At 46.3% G+C, this 16,058-nt stretch overlaps 1 pseudogene; it reads left to right on the top strand.

Moving 5' to 3' along the window:
• The first annotated feature begins 7,531 nt into the window (after window positions 1-7,531).
• Window positions 7,532-7,874, top strand: LOC132219355 (cyclin-dependent kinase 2-associated protein 1-like; annotated as a pseudogene).
• Window positions 7,875-16,058: the final 8,184 nt, after the last annotated feature.

Genomic DNA, 16,058 nt, shown 5'->3' with positions numbered 1-16,058 from the left:
CGTATCCTCCCCACAACCCACTCTAACTGTCCAGTCCCTTTCAGATGAGATGAAAGTCACTGCCCACAAAGTTTTAGGAATATCAGAAGAGAGACTCTGTACCATTTCCCACCATGTTCAGTCAAGAGTGTTTTTTGCATTTTTCTACAGATTTTCCCTTTTTAATGCCCATCTCCAAGTGTCCATGTTGGCCTGACAAGCCTTACACCCTTCTCCCACTCTTACACATCATGGTGATTAGTGGGGATGCTTTTCCCAAAAGGACATGGGGCTCAAGGTACCAAGTCTGTTGCTTTGCCCTTTGCTGCCCTGAGGACCACATCCCTGTGTCCCCTACAGGTCAGGAGCTGGGGCTTCCCTGGGATGTACAACATTCCAAAGGGGGGACCTGTTATCAGGGCTGGCGATGCAGCTGTTCATTTCTATGGGACCTGGACGTGACCCCCTCCTGTTGTCTTGTCAACGGTGCTGCCCTGAACGCCACACTTGTCCTAATATCCAGGCCCTTCCACCCCAGGAACCCTCTGTGTTCCCATCTTAGAATGGGATGCTCTGTCAGAAATCCCAGGGTGACCTTGTTAACACAGGGAGGTGCTGTCCATCCTCTGCTAGGAAATGACTAAGATACCAGTGTGTCTCTTCATAACTCACCTCCAAGTCTCTGTTGCCTTCCGAGAACCTTTCCTCTTGTCCATGTAGAAAACGTGGAAACCTGTGCAGAATTTTTGTGAATTTATTTGAGCCAAAGTGTAGACAATTGCAGTGAAGCAAAATCTCAACCAAATGAAATAGTAATGCTCTGGAGAATGGCAGCTTTGCACTTGATTCTATACATTACAATCAAAAGTGGAGACGTGTGGTTTTATGAAATTCATTGTTGATAGATGAGGGAAGCAGGAGGAAGCACAGCAGGGAAATCTCCGGGCCTGGAAAAAAGGTAAAATGATAGACATGCACTTCTTTCACTTAGGTGGGTATGGGACAGTTAACAGTCAACAATGAACTCAATAACAATGAGGGGATGTGTGGTCTCTGCAGAGAGCAGAGCAGTGCCTATGCTCTGAGGGTCTGAATAAAAAGGAAAATTTCTTTGACATTCCAAAAATATGTTGTCATAGATGCAAAAAGACAATAGACAGGCTCAGTTAAGATAAAGATTGACTTTATTTTAGGGAAGATGACAGCCTAGGACTGTGGTCGGCAAACTCATTAGTCAACAGCCAAATATCAACAGTACAATGATTTAAATTTCTTTTGAGAGCCAAATTTTTTAAACTTAAACTATATAGGTAGGTACATTGTTATTAACTTAATTAGGGTACTCCTAAGACTTAGGGAGAGCCACACTCAAGGTGCCAAAGAGCCGCGTGTGGCTTGCGAGCCGCAGTTTGCCGACCACTGGCCTAGGACACTAGTACCCACCATAAGCTGCTTTTAGTTAAAAAACAAAACCAAACCACCACACTTTAATTTCAGACCATCCTTTGTGGTTACTTTAGGTCTCTGAGTTTGCAAGGCTGCCAGTTTAGCATCTCGTCCTGAGATCACTCCTGTCCCACCTCTTGCCACCAATCACTGAGTGCTTGGGACTCAGTCTGAGCTGGAGCCCCCAGCCCACCTGGCAGTTTATGAGCTGCCTCTGATGGCATGTACCCCTCTCCCAACACAGGATAGAAATCAGACCACCACCTCGGCGGCCGCTGGCTTGGACAGCATGCCTGCTGCATTCAACACACAGGTGCCCATGAACTTGTTTTCCACCTGGGAAGTGGAATGCTCCCGCCCAGGGGTGGGCAAACTTTTTGACTCGAGGGCCACAATGGGTTCTTAAACTGGACCGGAGGGCCGGAACAAAAGCATGGATGGAGTGTTTGTGTGAACTAATATAAATTCAAAGTAAACATCATTACATAAAAGGGTACGGTCTTTTTTATTTTTATTTCAATAGTTTTATTCAATTCAAACATTTTAAGAAGAAGAATGTAAACACTAATTATTATAATTTGAAACTTCAAAAAATGGAGGAATCATAGCACAATAACATACCTTATATTGAAGATGGCAAAGGCAAATAAAATTGCCTAACAAAGGAAAGGTATAAAAGCCTTTCAAATTAAACTTAAATATAATAAAATAATTTAAAACTAAAACAAATAGAAAAGAACAAAATGTGTAAACAGTAAATTAAACATTTTCTTTGGTGCAACTTCTAAATTATGCCCGGGACGTAGTTGTAGATGGCAATGTAGACTGGGTTGAAAGGTTTTTGGTCTTTAAAACATCAACTTCAGTGGGAACAGTGTTGTTGGTCTCCTTTTTTAGCTAATGCATCAAAGTCTGGAGTTAGTTTTGTTGTGGCTATTCTCAGGATAGACCTGAGGTGGTCGTCAGTTAAGCTGGATCTGTGAGGGGCTTTGTTGATGTTCATGACGCTAAATGTCTGCTCACAAACATAGGTTGACCCAATCAGCACCAGTGTCTTCTGTGCCATCCTCCGGATGTTTGGAAAAGTGGCTTCATTAAGTGAAGCATAAAAGTCTCTTAGTTCAAGAGAGCTGAATTTCTCCTTTAGGATAAAGTCAGACTGAAGGTCGACGAGTTCCAGTTGCACCTCTTCTGGTGCTGTTTCAGGGTTTTGTGACAAAGGACAGGCCACCAGTTGAAGTGACTGGTCAATTTTTTCAACATCAGAAAACCAACAACAGAATTCTGCATTCTGGTCATCCAGTGATTTGCTGTATTTCTTCACGTTTTGGATGGTCTCCTTCTGTGTGGCTAGTGTGGCAAAATGAGTGAAGACTTTGTCTGAAATTTGTCTGGAAAAGAAAATCAGCTTCGATTTAAAGGCTTTCACATTAGTGTATATGCCATGTACATACTGATCTTTTCCCTGTAGCTTCACATTTAGCTCATTCAAATGTGAAAATATATCTATAGCAAATGCAAAGTCACACAGTCAATTCTTGTCACTCAGCTCAGTAAATTCGTCAGACTTCCCCTTTAATTTCAACAATGCACCAATCTCTTCTTTGAGCTCCCACACTCGTTGGAAAACTTTGCCCAAACTCAACCAGCGGACACGATAGTGGTAAAATAAGTCGTGGTGATCCGCATCAATTTCCTCCAGAAACTTAGTAAACTGATGGTGCTGAAGTCCCTTTGCTCGAATGAAATTAACAAGCTTTACGACTGGATTAACAACATGATTAAGTTGTAATATAGTCTTGCACAATGATTCCTGGTGAATAATACAGTGAAGAAAAATAACATCTTGGTTAGGGTTCTCCTCTTTCACTTTATCCTGAATTCTTTTTAGCAGTCCAACATTTTTTCCAGTTAAATTTGGAGATCCATCTGTCATGACATTAGCAAGTTTACTCCATGGTAGCTTCATTTTCTCGATGACAGTAGACACCGGTCATACAAGTCCTCTCCCCGTGTTTTTCCTTTCAGTGGCTCCATGGCTAAAAACTCCTCCGTAATTTCAAAATTGTCACTAATCCCTCGGATAAAAATTAAGAGCTGAGCAGTGTCCTTTACGTCATTACTTTCATCCAATGCTAGTGAATAAAACTTAAAGAACTCTGCCTTACTATTTAACTTGCTGGCCAAGTCTTCATCAATCAGTTCCACTCGACGAGTCACTGTCCTGCGCGATAAGCTGAGTTTTTCAAACTTGCCTTTGCTCTCTGGACACAAGAGACCTGCTGTCTCTATCATACATTCTTTCAAAAACTCGCCTTCAGAGAGAGCTTTGCTAGCTTTTGCTAATTTGAATGATAGCATAAAACTTGCTTTGGTAGTTGTCTCTTGAATTGCAGTTTGTCTGTGAAAGACATTTTGCTGAGCCTGTAATTTAGCCATCAACCTCTGTGCAGTAGCCTCCCGTTCTTGAGGTCACTGCTTGCTAGCATAGTTGCCATGCTTTGTGGCAAAGTGACGGCTGAGATTGTACTCTTTGAAGACTGCAAGTGTTTCCTGGCATATCAGACATACTGGCATTGATTGGACTTCTGTGAAAAAATATTTTGTTGTTCACTCCCTCTTAAACACTCGGCATTCACTGTCCACTTTCCTTTTCTTTGGTCCATTCATGTTTAATATTGGGCTAAAACCAACAGTAACGTTTTCTTATTAAATTCTTTACTAAAATAAGACAGTAAAGTATAAAAACAAGTGATTAAATTTGCTCTACTATAACATTTTTGGTCTTCTAAAAAATATATATATATAACAAAATCATCTGAAAAAGTTCATACATGGGACAGAGGCACACCCTGACCATAGAGAACAACCCCTTTCCTCCATAGGAAACCTGTGTATCTTTCACACAGGCCCTTTGTTTATGATAACACACATAGCTGCACATTGCTGTGTCTTCCAGACACACTTGTATGGGAGGTGCTAGGGCAGTGCAAAACATGGGTAACCAGTAGTTACCACTAGCACTTCCGTTACTGACAAAAAACAGCCACAGTGCACATAGTGTGAAAGAGCCCATTATAATGTCAGATTGCATCCACTGGACTCTATAAAAACAACCAAGTGCCGCTTTTAAATGCCCATTGCAACAGTTTTTCTTATTAAAAGCTGGAAATGGCAGGATATTTATATATATACCCCTACTGTGACAGCCTGGCAGAGCATTACAAAGGAGAAAACCCAGCATCTGGTGATGTCCATAAGTACAAGACTTCAGGCTGTCATTACCAGGAAAGGGTTTCATCCAAGTATTAGATATGAACATTTGATTTTCAGTTTTTCATTTGTCCAATTGCTTCTGAAACCCTGAAATTAAGCGATTTTGTAATAAAATCTTTAGTTCATCACATTTCTATACAATCTTTTTGTTCAACCCACTGAATTAGGGTTTGTTCACACTAGCCATGCTGCCATGGCAGTGTGGTGCAGTACTGCAATGCAGCGCAGTTAGGGTTAATGCAGGGTACATAGGTTTCCATCATGTTTGCGTTGATGCTAATGTGCAGTGGTGCATGTTAACACAAATGCCCTGTAGCAAGCATTTTTACAGCTGAAAGTCTTTGTTGTTTTATTAACAAGTCATTGTGATGTAGAGAATGTGGGAACAGGAAAAAATTGTGTTTGAGTAGAGCTCTTAATCTTACCTCAGAAAGGCTCTGATACTGTGCTCTCCAGGGGCGTGTCTCCCTACATCACCACGATAACGTGTCTATGCATTCCCAGGGTGATGTCGGGAGACGCGTCCGTGGGAATTACAAGGAGCCACTGGAAGATTGAGAGGTTGTTCCTTCTACTGAATGGGCGGATCTAAATATGCCCACTCAGAAAAAGGAGCTGCGGCTGTGTTTCCCGACTTTGCCATGTTAACACTGCTGCTGGTGAAGGAGTGGAGGGGAGAGCAAGAGAACCCTACGCTCTTTCGGATCCATGGGCAGGATAGAACAGCCGGATGGGCCAGATCCGGCCCGCGGGCCGTAGTTTGCCCACGGCTGGGCTAGGTTGTGTTGTTCTAACAGAGCCCTAAATCTCCATGGTTTGCAGCAGCAAAGGCTAATTTCATAGTCATAGTTAATTTCAGATGGATTTAACAAGAGCTCCTGTTTTTCAGATTGTTATTCTCTTTTTTTTTTTCCCTCTTATAAGGATGGAAGTTAGGACTTCACAGTGAAAACCAGAAGTCAAGTATTTATTTGACAATGGCCTGTGGTGGACATGACTTCCATTTTCCCTTTTCTAACATCTGCCAATTTCCAAATCCAGCTGTTTCTGGGGGTTGTTATTCAGGGCCCCAGAGTGAAGGTATCAGCATATGTAACTGTCTAGACCACAGTGATGATGGTTGTATGTGGACATGTGACTTCAGTGAGTTTAATAAGATTATTTTTACTAGTGACCAGAAAAAAAATTCTGGATGTTTTCAATTAAATTAGAGCAGCCTGTGAGTGAGAGAAAGAGATAGAACTGTGCGCCTGTAAGAGTTGTGAACCAGTGTACTGAAAGGTGTTGGGTTTGACTCCAGTCAAGCTAACTGCGTCAGTTGCAGGCTAGATCCTTGGCCTTGGTCTGGGCCAGGGAAACTTACCCTTGGGTGAGGATTGACAAAGAAAAAATTTAGTGATAAGTATGGCACTGCCACTTGCATTAAAACCTCAGGCATGTTAGCTGAGTTCTTTACGACTTGTTCTTTTCACGGGAAAAATGATCTCACTCATTCATGGATAATAAAGACCATTATAAACTTATGAACAATAATGGATACAGAGGCAGAGCTGCCTCAATCTGATTGTCAAAGTGCAGGGAGAAGGCCACGGAGGGTTGGGGGGCAGGAGGGAGGGGGGTAAGAGATCAACCGAAGGACTTGTATGCATGCATATAAGCATAACCAATGGACATAAGACACTGGGGTGTAGGAGAGGCCAGGGGATTGTCAAGGCCAGGGGCAAAAAAAAGGACACATATGTAGTACCCTTTGTAATACTTTAAGCAATAAAACAATAAAAATAATGTTATGAAAAAATGAGTTGCAAGGATAAAATATAATAATAAAGTGCTTAACATAAAGAGTTGGCATGTGGTAGGCACTCAATATATATTTCTCATGCTATCTAATAATAGAGAAACATGGTAATTAACTGTAACTTCGCTACCCTTCCCATTGGCTAATCAGGGTGATATGCAAATTAACTGGCAGCCATGATGGCGTTTAACCGCCAACAAAGATGGCCGGTAATTTGCATATGTAACCTCAATGCTGGGAGGTGAAAGGGATCTGAAACCCAGGCGGCAGGCAAGAGGTGGGGGCGGGCAAAGGCGGCCGGTGATTGGTGATTGCATTGTGGATTGGAGGCAGAGAGAGCCCCGGCGCAGGCCAGCCGGCACCCCTGGACCCCTGGGCCTGTGGGTGCTGGCTGGCCTGCTACCCCGTGATCGCCATGGAAAAAAGACCTTCAAGGCCTGTCCAAGGCAGGTTTGCATTTAAAACTAAGTGGGGTAGTCCGGAACTGCGCGGCACTGACAACCAGGGCAGTCTCTGCGTCGGTGGCACATCTGCGGCTCCAAGTGTGGGGGGTGAGGGCCATGTAAGCCAGAGGCTTTGGCTGCAATGGTCAGATAATTTCAGCTCCAATGCAGGCGCAATCAGGGAAGCCATTGGGACCTTCACAAAAAAAACAGAAGGCTGAAGAGGAAGGATACTTCCCAGAGCGGATTAAAGAACAGCTGGCAGCCTTGAAGAAACCACATGAAGAAGAGATCCCTCATCATAAAAAGGAGATTTGAGTGTCTGCAGAAAGACATTGAGCAGCACAAGCAGAACATCAAGAAACTGAAAGATCATGATACTGCGGCAGTGTCAGGGTGAGGGGACAGCCATATTTGCCAGTGCGCTCGAGCTGTCAACAACAAAAAGTGTGTGGGAGCTGGGCAGGGACACAGACAGGGACACAGACCCCAGGCCCACCTCGCCACCGCCTGGCCTCACTGCCACCGCTGCCGGTGCCGTCTCATGGGGCCTGCGCCCCGCAGCGGGAGGCAGGGGGCAGAGGGGGGGATGTCTTACAAATCAAACTTGACCATGCACATGCCCGCCACCTCCATCAAGGCCTCTGGGAGCGTTCACCCGCCTTCCACCAGCATGGCAACGTCTTCCCAGTACCGCCAGCTGCTGAGTGACTAGGACCAACATCTCTAACACGCAGGGAACAGAGAACAGCCAGGCGCCCCAGAGCAAATATGCTGAGCTGCTGGTCATCATCGAAGAACTAGGGAAGGAGATCTGACTCACGTACGCGGGCAGCAAGAGCGCGATGGAGAGACTGAAACGAGGCATCATCCACAAGACAGGGCTGGTTCGGGAGTACTTGGCCAAGATGGAGTGGAACACCAGGTCCTAGCCCCTAAGTCCGCGTGAAAGGCTTTCCTTCTTCTTCCAAGAAGTGACAGCTCATGCTTGCATCCCCTTCAGATGAAACTTGGTTTCAAAATGGTAACAGCTTGGTTTCTCCTCCCCGTGCCCCTCCCGTGGTTCATCAGGCTCTGAACCTCCCATCGCTGAGATGGAGAAGAGATTCTTGCAGTTATTAGATTTAAGCGTTAGTTAGGAACTACCCAGGGCATTTTGTGTGTGTTTTTAAAGCATTGATTTACATGATGCATGTCAGTTACCTATCACAGCAAGCTGCAGTTGGCCTCCCAGATACGTGTTTCTTTTCTGGATACATTTCTGTTACTCACATGGTTCTTTATGTTTCTTTTCTGAGCTGATCCAACTCTGAGGGTTTGTTTCAGTGAGTCCTGAGGCAGCACTTTAGTAGCCAGATATTTAGTGATTTTAAAGCTATTCTTTATTATTAACTTCTTACCTTAGTGTATTATGGTTAGAGAATATGTAGGTATCATGCATGATGGCTCATGAACATATCAATGGAGAAAATACATATATATCTTCTTTGGTATTTATTGAGATTTCCTATGTAGCATAGTATGTGGTAATGATTTATTTTGTTTAAAAGACTGGATATTTTCTGTTAGTCTGATATAATATGTCTAACAAAGCAAACAATAACTTCCATTTGTCAAATTTTCTTCTTATTTTAAAAAAATCCTTTATTGCTTCTCATTTAATAGGTCCTATTTCAGGAGGCAGAGTTAAAATTAATGAATTCTATTTTGCAAGACAAGGTGCTTTCCCTTAACTTAAAATACATGCAGTTAAACGTATCCCTGTGGTTTATTACCCATATATATATTTTCCTCAGCAAGACATGCTCTTTAATATGCCCTCCTGTATTTCATTCCCCTACCCTCATCCACTACACAGTGCTGACACTAATATTTTAGATTTTTTCCACTCTTTTTCTGTAATCTTTTAGTCAAGAATAAAATTAGCATGGGGCCACATGGCTCAGTTCTGGGATTTTTGGTTCTGGCTTCACCCAGGACACCGACCCCTCATAGAATCTCCGATCTGTATCTAAGGAGAAAAGAGCTTAGCCCAAGGCCTTGTAGAGAATCAAATGAGGCCGAGGCTTTGTCATGAGGCAGAGAAAATGGCCAATGAGCTCAACCACAGCCCGTGCAGCAGACCTCTCCACTGTCCAGGCACCCAGAGAGCACTTTCCAGGGAGGACCCCACTGACTTTCTACAATAAACCTGTGAGCTTGACCCTAAGTCAGTGATGGCAAACCTATGACACATGTGTCAGAGGTGGCATGCAAACTCATTGGTTGATTTTTCTTTGTTACATAGCATTTTAGTATATAACATAAATATCAAAAATATAACTCTTGCCAAAGCCGGTTTGGCTCAGTGGATGGAGCGTCGGCCTGTGGACTGAGGGGTCCCGGGTTCGATTCTGATCGGGGGCATGTGCCTGGGTTGCGAGCACATCCCCAGTAGGAGATGTGCAGCAGGCAGCTGATCGATGTTTCTCTCTCATCAATGTTTCTGACTCTATATCCTTCTCCCTTCCTCTCTGGGGGAAATCAATAAAATATATTTAAAAAATTTTAAAAAATATAACTCTTTGTTTTACTATGGTTGCAAATATCCGAAAATTTCTATATGTGGCATGGCACCAGAGTTAAGTTAGGGTTTTTCAAAATGCTGACATGCAGAGCTCAAAAGTTTCGCCATTACTGCCCTAGGTTCACCCTGTGGTTAGAGGCACAAGCACTCAGAGACATCAAGTGCCCTGAATACTCCCAGCAAGCAGGGTCCCGCGCGACCACTGTGCTGTGCAGGGACAGGGTGCTCACCTGGTAAATAGGTGGACCCACACCTATTGGGTGGAACAAATGTTCTGTCATAACACAGAGAGATGAGGGCGAAAGCATAGTCCCTGCTCAGGAAGGCGGGCAGCTGGTATTGCACCAGTTTGTCTAGCCGGTGTGCCTGGGGGTCTGCACCACACACCTATTGTTTTAGGAAAGCACGAGTGGATGGTGTGGGGCCACTTGGCGGGTTGGCAGCTGGGGCCCAGGGCTGGGCTGACTGGCCTCCATGTTCTGCTCAGGATGCCCGCAATGGGAGGCCAGTCCTTGGCATCTGACCACCAGCTCTGAGTCCTGTGGAGGCAGAGTCCTGACTTCCAGGAAGGGCAGGTGGAGAAGGGAGAACCCTTCTCACTGGGAGAGTTAGGGGCCCTGAGGCCAAAACTCACCTTCCATGATTCTCCAGCTCAGCACTGCCCGCCTGACCCCCAGAGAGTTCTGGTTAATCAGCAGAGCAGTTGGGCTCCCAATGGGGGCTGCACATTAGCTTCCGGGTAGTGAGCACTTTTGTACTTAAGACGGTTTCTCTTTGTGTTTCCAGGGTCGGTTTCTGTACTAAACTGAAAGGTGAACTGAAAAGCAGGTGGGCCCTCCTGTGCTTGGCATCTGCAGGGTCGCAGGCAGGGCTGGAAGGTGGAGTCAGAATGTCTGGAGATGCACATGGGGAAGTGCTGGATGTGGAAGGACCCTGGGCTGCCAGCTGGAAGAACTTCATTCCACACCACACCTTTGATGAGGACCCGCAGAATGTTCTCCTGCTGCTTCGCCCTGCAGACCAGGTGGCTTATGCCTCCAAGCACTGGCTTTTGGATTTTGGACTCCATGCCTTGTCCTGGTTTTCTTGGGTGAAAACAACACCTTCTTTTTCTTCTCCTTGGTGAGTACTGTCATGCACATGGTGGGTGTTGCTTTGGCCTGGCCACTGCTGGGCAGCCTGCTGACCTGGAGAGACTGGAAGGTGCACTTGAGAGTGTTGTTGGCGGTAGGCAGGTCTTTCTTCTTCAAGTCTTTCTTCCTGTCTGTGGGCTGGGCTGCCGTCCAGCAATCCACCTGCCGCTCCATCAGCTTGGTGCCATCGCCCTGGCTGGGGGAGGACAAACCCCACTCACTGACAAGATGAGTGGGATGACAAGGCATCATTGGTGAACAGAGGTAGGGACAAAGGGAAGGATAAAAGCACGCTGCAGCGCAAGGGGGTCCATCATCTGAGTCTCCCGACGTGTCTGAGGACTGTTGCACTGTCCCAACTTTCTCCTGCCTCCCTGAAAAGAATGAACTATAAGGAATCCTCATTGGGTCTCTTCTGCTTGTAGGAGATCAGGGCTTCCTCGATGGGAAGCTGAGAGGAACAGATGTTCCCGTGATGTACTGCGCGATTCTCGTCACGATGTCCAGTGTGTCTTGTATGGCGCTCTGGGCCTCCAGACTATGGAACAGGTCCCATCAGGCCAGGTCCTGGGAGAAGCTGTGGTAGCGGTAATGCATGGAGCCCAGGTACCTGGCCACAGGATTGGAACCCAGCGGGATGACCAGGAAGTGCACATAGCCCAGCCAGCCGAGCATCTTGTAGGACAGCAGCTCCAGGAAGACCCGCAGCACAGCGCTGAAGTAGTGCTGTGCCCCTGCCACCAGGATCTTCAGCGGCTTAAGGGGCTGGGAATTATCATTACAGTATCTCTGTATCCACCAGATGATGGAGCTGAAGGCCACCGGACCTCAGCCATGAAGCAGATGCACAGCACAGGCAGCATGAGCCCCTGCAGGGTATCTGAGGGGAACTGCTCCTGCCAATCAGAGTTTTGACCAGGATGATGTTCTCTGGCAGCTGGTCATCAGAGATGAGGATGTGGTTCAGCTGGTTGTACGTGGTCTTCCTGGGGATCTGCAGCTGTCTCCCTAGGTCTGGCCATGCTCATTGTCTGGGCTCTTGGCTCACTTGTTCTATGGCTGTGCCGTCTGCCGCCCCTTCAGGAACCTGCCCAGCCATGGTGGCGGGGATGCTTCCCCTTGGCCTTGGTGGAGGGGATGAGAGACTCAGTCTTGGTGATGCGCCTAGTGAGCCGCATCTTCTTGGTGAGCATGTCCAGGGCTGAGGTCTCTGCCTTCGGGCTGTCCTTGGGCGTTGCTGGTGCTCCCCTGGGTGGGCATGCTCTGGGGCTCTAAGTGGGAGACACTGTCACTTGGCTGTTGCTGACTGAGCTTGGTCTTTTTGGGCACTTCAGCTGGACTAGGAGGCTCCTTTGTTTTGCTTTGTTTGTTTTGTGAACCCTCACCAGAGGTTATTTTTCCACTGAATTTTTAGAGAAACTTGAAGGGACGGGGAGAGACAGAAAGGGAGAGAGGCATCGATGTGAGAGAGACACATGGATTGCTTGCCTCCTGCATGTGCCATGGCCAGGGCTGGGGATCAAGCCTGTAATCAACACAGTTGTGCCCGTGACCAGATTTGCACCCGGGACCATTTACTCCGTGCGCCAACACACTAGCCCTCAGCAGAACCAGCTAAAACTCGGAAGCTCCGCCTGGCTCTGGGCACCATGGATGCTCCCCATGTCCATTTTTGAACTGAAATGTGACAGGCCTTCGCAGTATGGCCTGAGCTTGGGTTTGGTGGTGCTGAGAAGGCTGTCATCTTCTTCCCTGTCTGGGCTACTGTCACTGGTTCTCCAGCATGTTAGACAGAAGGTGCGGGTCCTCCTCTACTCGGGGACATGATCTGCAGGGTCCTGCTCACGGTCCAGGGCCTCCTCCGACACTTAGGCCCAGCTCAGCCAAGCCACTACATTCTGCTTGTCATGGACCTTGTTGTGACTTTCAATAGTCACTGCTTCCTGATCCAGTTCCTATCCATGGGCGGCATCTTCACCGGCCTCCTGCTCAGTGAAGCTCTGATACTCCTTTATAGAGTAGTGATTTGTAGACTTGGTCTTGGGCTGGCCTACATGGCGCTGTCCACACGGTGAGAAGACTGGCTAGACATGGAGGAGGTCCAGACTCAGGCGACTTTGGGGGAGGGGGTGCAGTGGGCCGCCGAGTCTGAAACACTGTCTCTGGGCTGTTTGATGCCTGAGGGCTCACGTGTTTTCTTGCACTTTGCCCGTAATTGCAGGCTCCTCTTGGCTCCGGGCCCTGTGGATGCTTCCCTCTGTGTCTGTGAGCTGGAGTGTACCAACCCTTCAAAGAACAGTCTGAGCTTGGGCTTGTGGGTGCTGAGGGTGCTGTTCTCATCCTCCATGTCTGGACCACTGTCCCTGGGGTTTCGCAGTGTGTTAAATAGAAGGTCCATGTCCCACTCCAACTCTGGGACGTGCTCTGCTGTGTCCTGCTCGAGTCCACAGCCTCCTCCAACACTTTGAACTTTCCCAGACACACCACCACTTTTTATTTGATATTTTGTGGCCTGGTAATGCACATCTTTCCTAATATCCATGGCCTCTACTGCTTGAGCATCCCCATGTCAATGCCCTTCTCAGCCAGGTTCGGTCCATAGGTGGCGTAGTTGCTGGCCTGTTGCTCAGAGGAGAAGCTCTGATGTACCCCCTCAGAGTAATGAACCCTTGACTTAGCCTTGCATCTGTCCTGTATGGCGCTGTCCTCCCAGTGGATGGGCTGGTTGGACAGGGAGCAATCCAGATCTCGGCCAGTTTAGCAGAAGCCTCCTCGGCCACTTTGTCCACCCTTCAGGGTTCGCTGCCTGACCTTGGCCATGCGGATGGCACCCACAGGGAGTGTCTTCTAGCTCCAGATGATCTGGTTCTTAAAGCACTTCCTCCAGTGCAACAGGGCCTGTAGCTTGTTGCCTTCTCACAGAGGAAGTAGGGGTCCTGCAGTGAGGTCAACCCCAGGACTGTCACTGGGGAACAGTACACTCCCATAGGATGTACTTGGAGCCCTGCATCTTCACAGTGATCACCATCAATATGAGGTTGGAGTACTGCATCTTCATGGCGATCACCATGGAGTTGAGGTCTTTCTCCAACTCTTTGAACACCACCATCTTCATTAAGGTCAGGTTGCACAACCTGGGCACGAATCTGAGGCTGGGGCTGTCCAACTCCTGGGTAGCAAACAGGTTCTTGGGCATTGGTGTTGAACCTGGGCACAGGGATGGGGGAGCGGGAGGTGTGGAGACCAGGACTGTGGGCAGCAAGGTAGCTGCATCTGCTTACAACATACAGGTCCTGCTGCATTCTGGGGTGATGGTTACTCTTCCTGTGTTGGGACAGAGGAGGGACATTCCCTCAGGGGCAGTTTATGAACTGCCAGGTGGGTTGGGGGCTTTAGTTCAGACCAATCCCCTAAGTCCATGATTGGCAAACTGCGGCTCTCGAGCCACATGTGGCACTTTGGCCCCTTGACTGTGGCTCTTCCTAAGCCTTAGGAGTACCCTAATAAAGTTAATAACAATGTACTTACCTATATAATTTAAGTTTAAAAAATTTGGCTCTCAAAAGAAATTTCAATCGTTGTGCTGTTATATTTGGCTCTGTTGACTAATGAGTTTGTGGACCACTGCCCTAAGCACTCAGTGACTGTTGTCAGGAGGTGAGGCACAAGTGATCCAAGAATTGTGTATGTGAAAAGGAACCACATGCTCACTGACTAGCTCAGGGAAGCCCTGTGTGGTGTTCTTGCAAACTCAGAGACCTAAAGTTATCAAAAAGAATGTTCTGAAATGAAAACTTTTAAACTAAAAGCAGTTTATGGTGGGTAGTCATGTCCTAGGCTGGCATCTTCCCTGACAAAGGGCAATCTTAACCTTCACTGAGCCTGTCTGTTGCCTTTTGGCATCTACAATAACATATAATTTGGAATGTCAAAGGAATTTCCCTATTTCCAAGCCCCTCAACACATAGGCAATGCTCTGCGGAGACCACAAATCCCCTCATTCTTACTGAGTTCATTGTTGACTTGGAACTATCCTATATCCACATGTAAAAGAAGTATGTCTGTGTCATTTTACTGTTTATCCAGTCACAGAGGATTCACTGCTTTGATTTCTCTGAAACCCTAATGCATCACCACTGGGTTTCCTGTTACCACCATACATCTCCTGTTCTGATTGTAATGTATAAAATAAGGTGCAAAACTGCCAGAGAGAATATCTCAATCCGCTGAGAGTTTCATCCTGCCAGTTATTGACAGTGGGACTTAAATAAACGACCAAAATTCTTGACAAGTTTGAATGTTTCATACTTTGACATTTACTTGACGTAGTGGGTCAGGATTCCAAAAGAGCTCACCCAGGACCAACCCGTGGACATGGTGTTAGGATTCAACAAAGGACCCATTGAACTGCTGGTTCCCCACCCATTGGGTGAACCTGGGTGAGTTGTATCTTAAATCCATGACTTTTCCCTTGCTGGTGGTAGAGGGTTAGATTTATTTGAGCTGTATTTTTAAATACTCCAGATAGAACTAAGATTAAGGGTTGATGGAACTTAGGTTAAGACAAGACAGTAGGAAAAAAATTGGTGGCTGTTGTTAAATTGTGCCTTTCCAATCAGAATTGCTTTCTGAGAATCAGAGCAAAAAAAACCCAAAAAAACAACAACACCCAATATCATTCAAATTAGAGTTGAACTAAATCAGCTCCAAAAATACAGTGTCATATTCTCCCTCAGGTCCGAGTATTAGGTATTCTTAGGGGACTAAGAATCTCTGTGGATGTGTGATGTCATTCCTCATGATGTGCAGAAGCCCCAAAGCAAAATTTCAACACAATTGCAATTAAAGTGACTGGTTCTGGTGGGGGAGCACCCATAAGGTTTGGTCAACCGTTCCCTGACCCTCTGGTTGTTTGAGACAGCAGGGAGATCAACCGAGGCACATCAGAGGTTTGAATGTGATTTGAGGGGTGAGAGCCTCGTGGAGCTCAACAGATAAGCAACACAGGTTGACCAACTACATTATATAACAATCCTAGAGAATTTGTTCAGATTCTGCAGATATCGGAAAGAAAAGAAAAACCACATACACATACACACAACTACAAAACAACAACAACAAAACACACCTAAAATTAACATGGGAAGTGGTGCCTCCAAGTCCAGGAGATGCCCGATCCCATCCCTCACTAATATTCCTGATAGGAAGCTTTTACTTACACGTGCTTTACAGAAATGGGAAGATTTAATTAGAAAATATCCTCCTAAAATGGCCAAAGTGCAGTTTTATTTGTGTGCCTAAATTAATTTTTGGCATGCAATGAAAATTAGGAAAATGCCAGGTCTAGCATTAAACTGAATGAATGAATGGAAGCATATCTTGATTTGGAAATCAGGAGATTTTCAGAAGCACATATA

The sequence above is a fragment of the Myotis daubentonii genome, chromosome 16 (assembly GCF_963259705.1).
Source record: "Myotis daubentonii chromosome 16, mMyoDau2.1, whole genome shotgun sequence".
Taxonomy (NCBI): Eukaryota; Metazoa; Chordata; class Mammalia; order Chiroptera; family Vespertilionidae; genus Myotis; species Myotis daubentonii.
The sequence above is the reverse complement of the archived record's forward strand: the minus strand, read 5'-3'. Positions and strand labels throughout refer to the sequence as shown.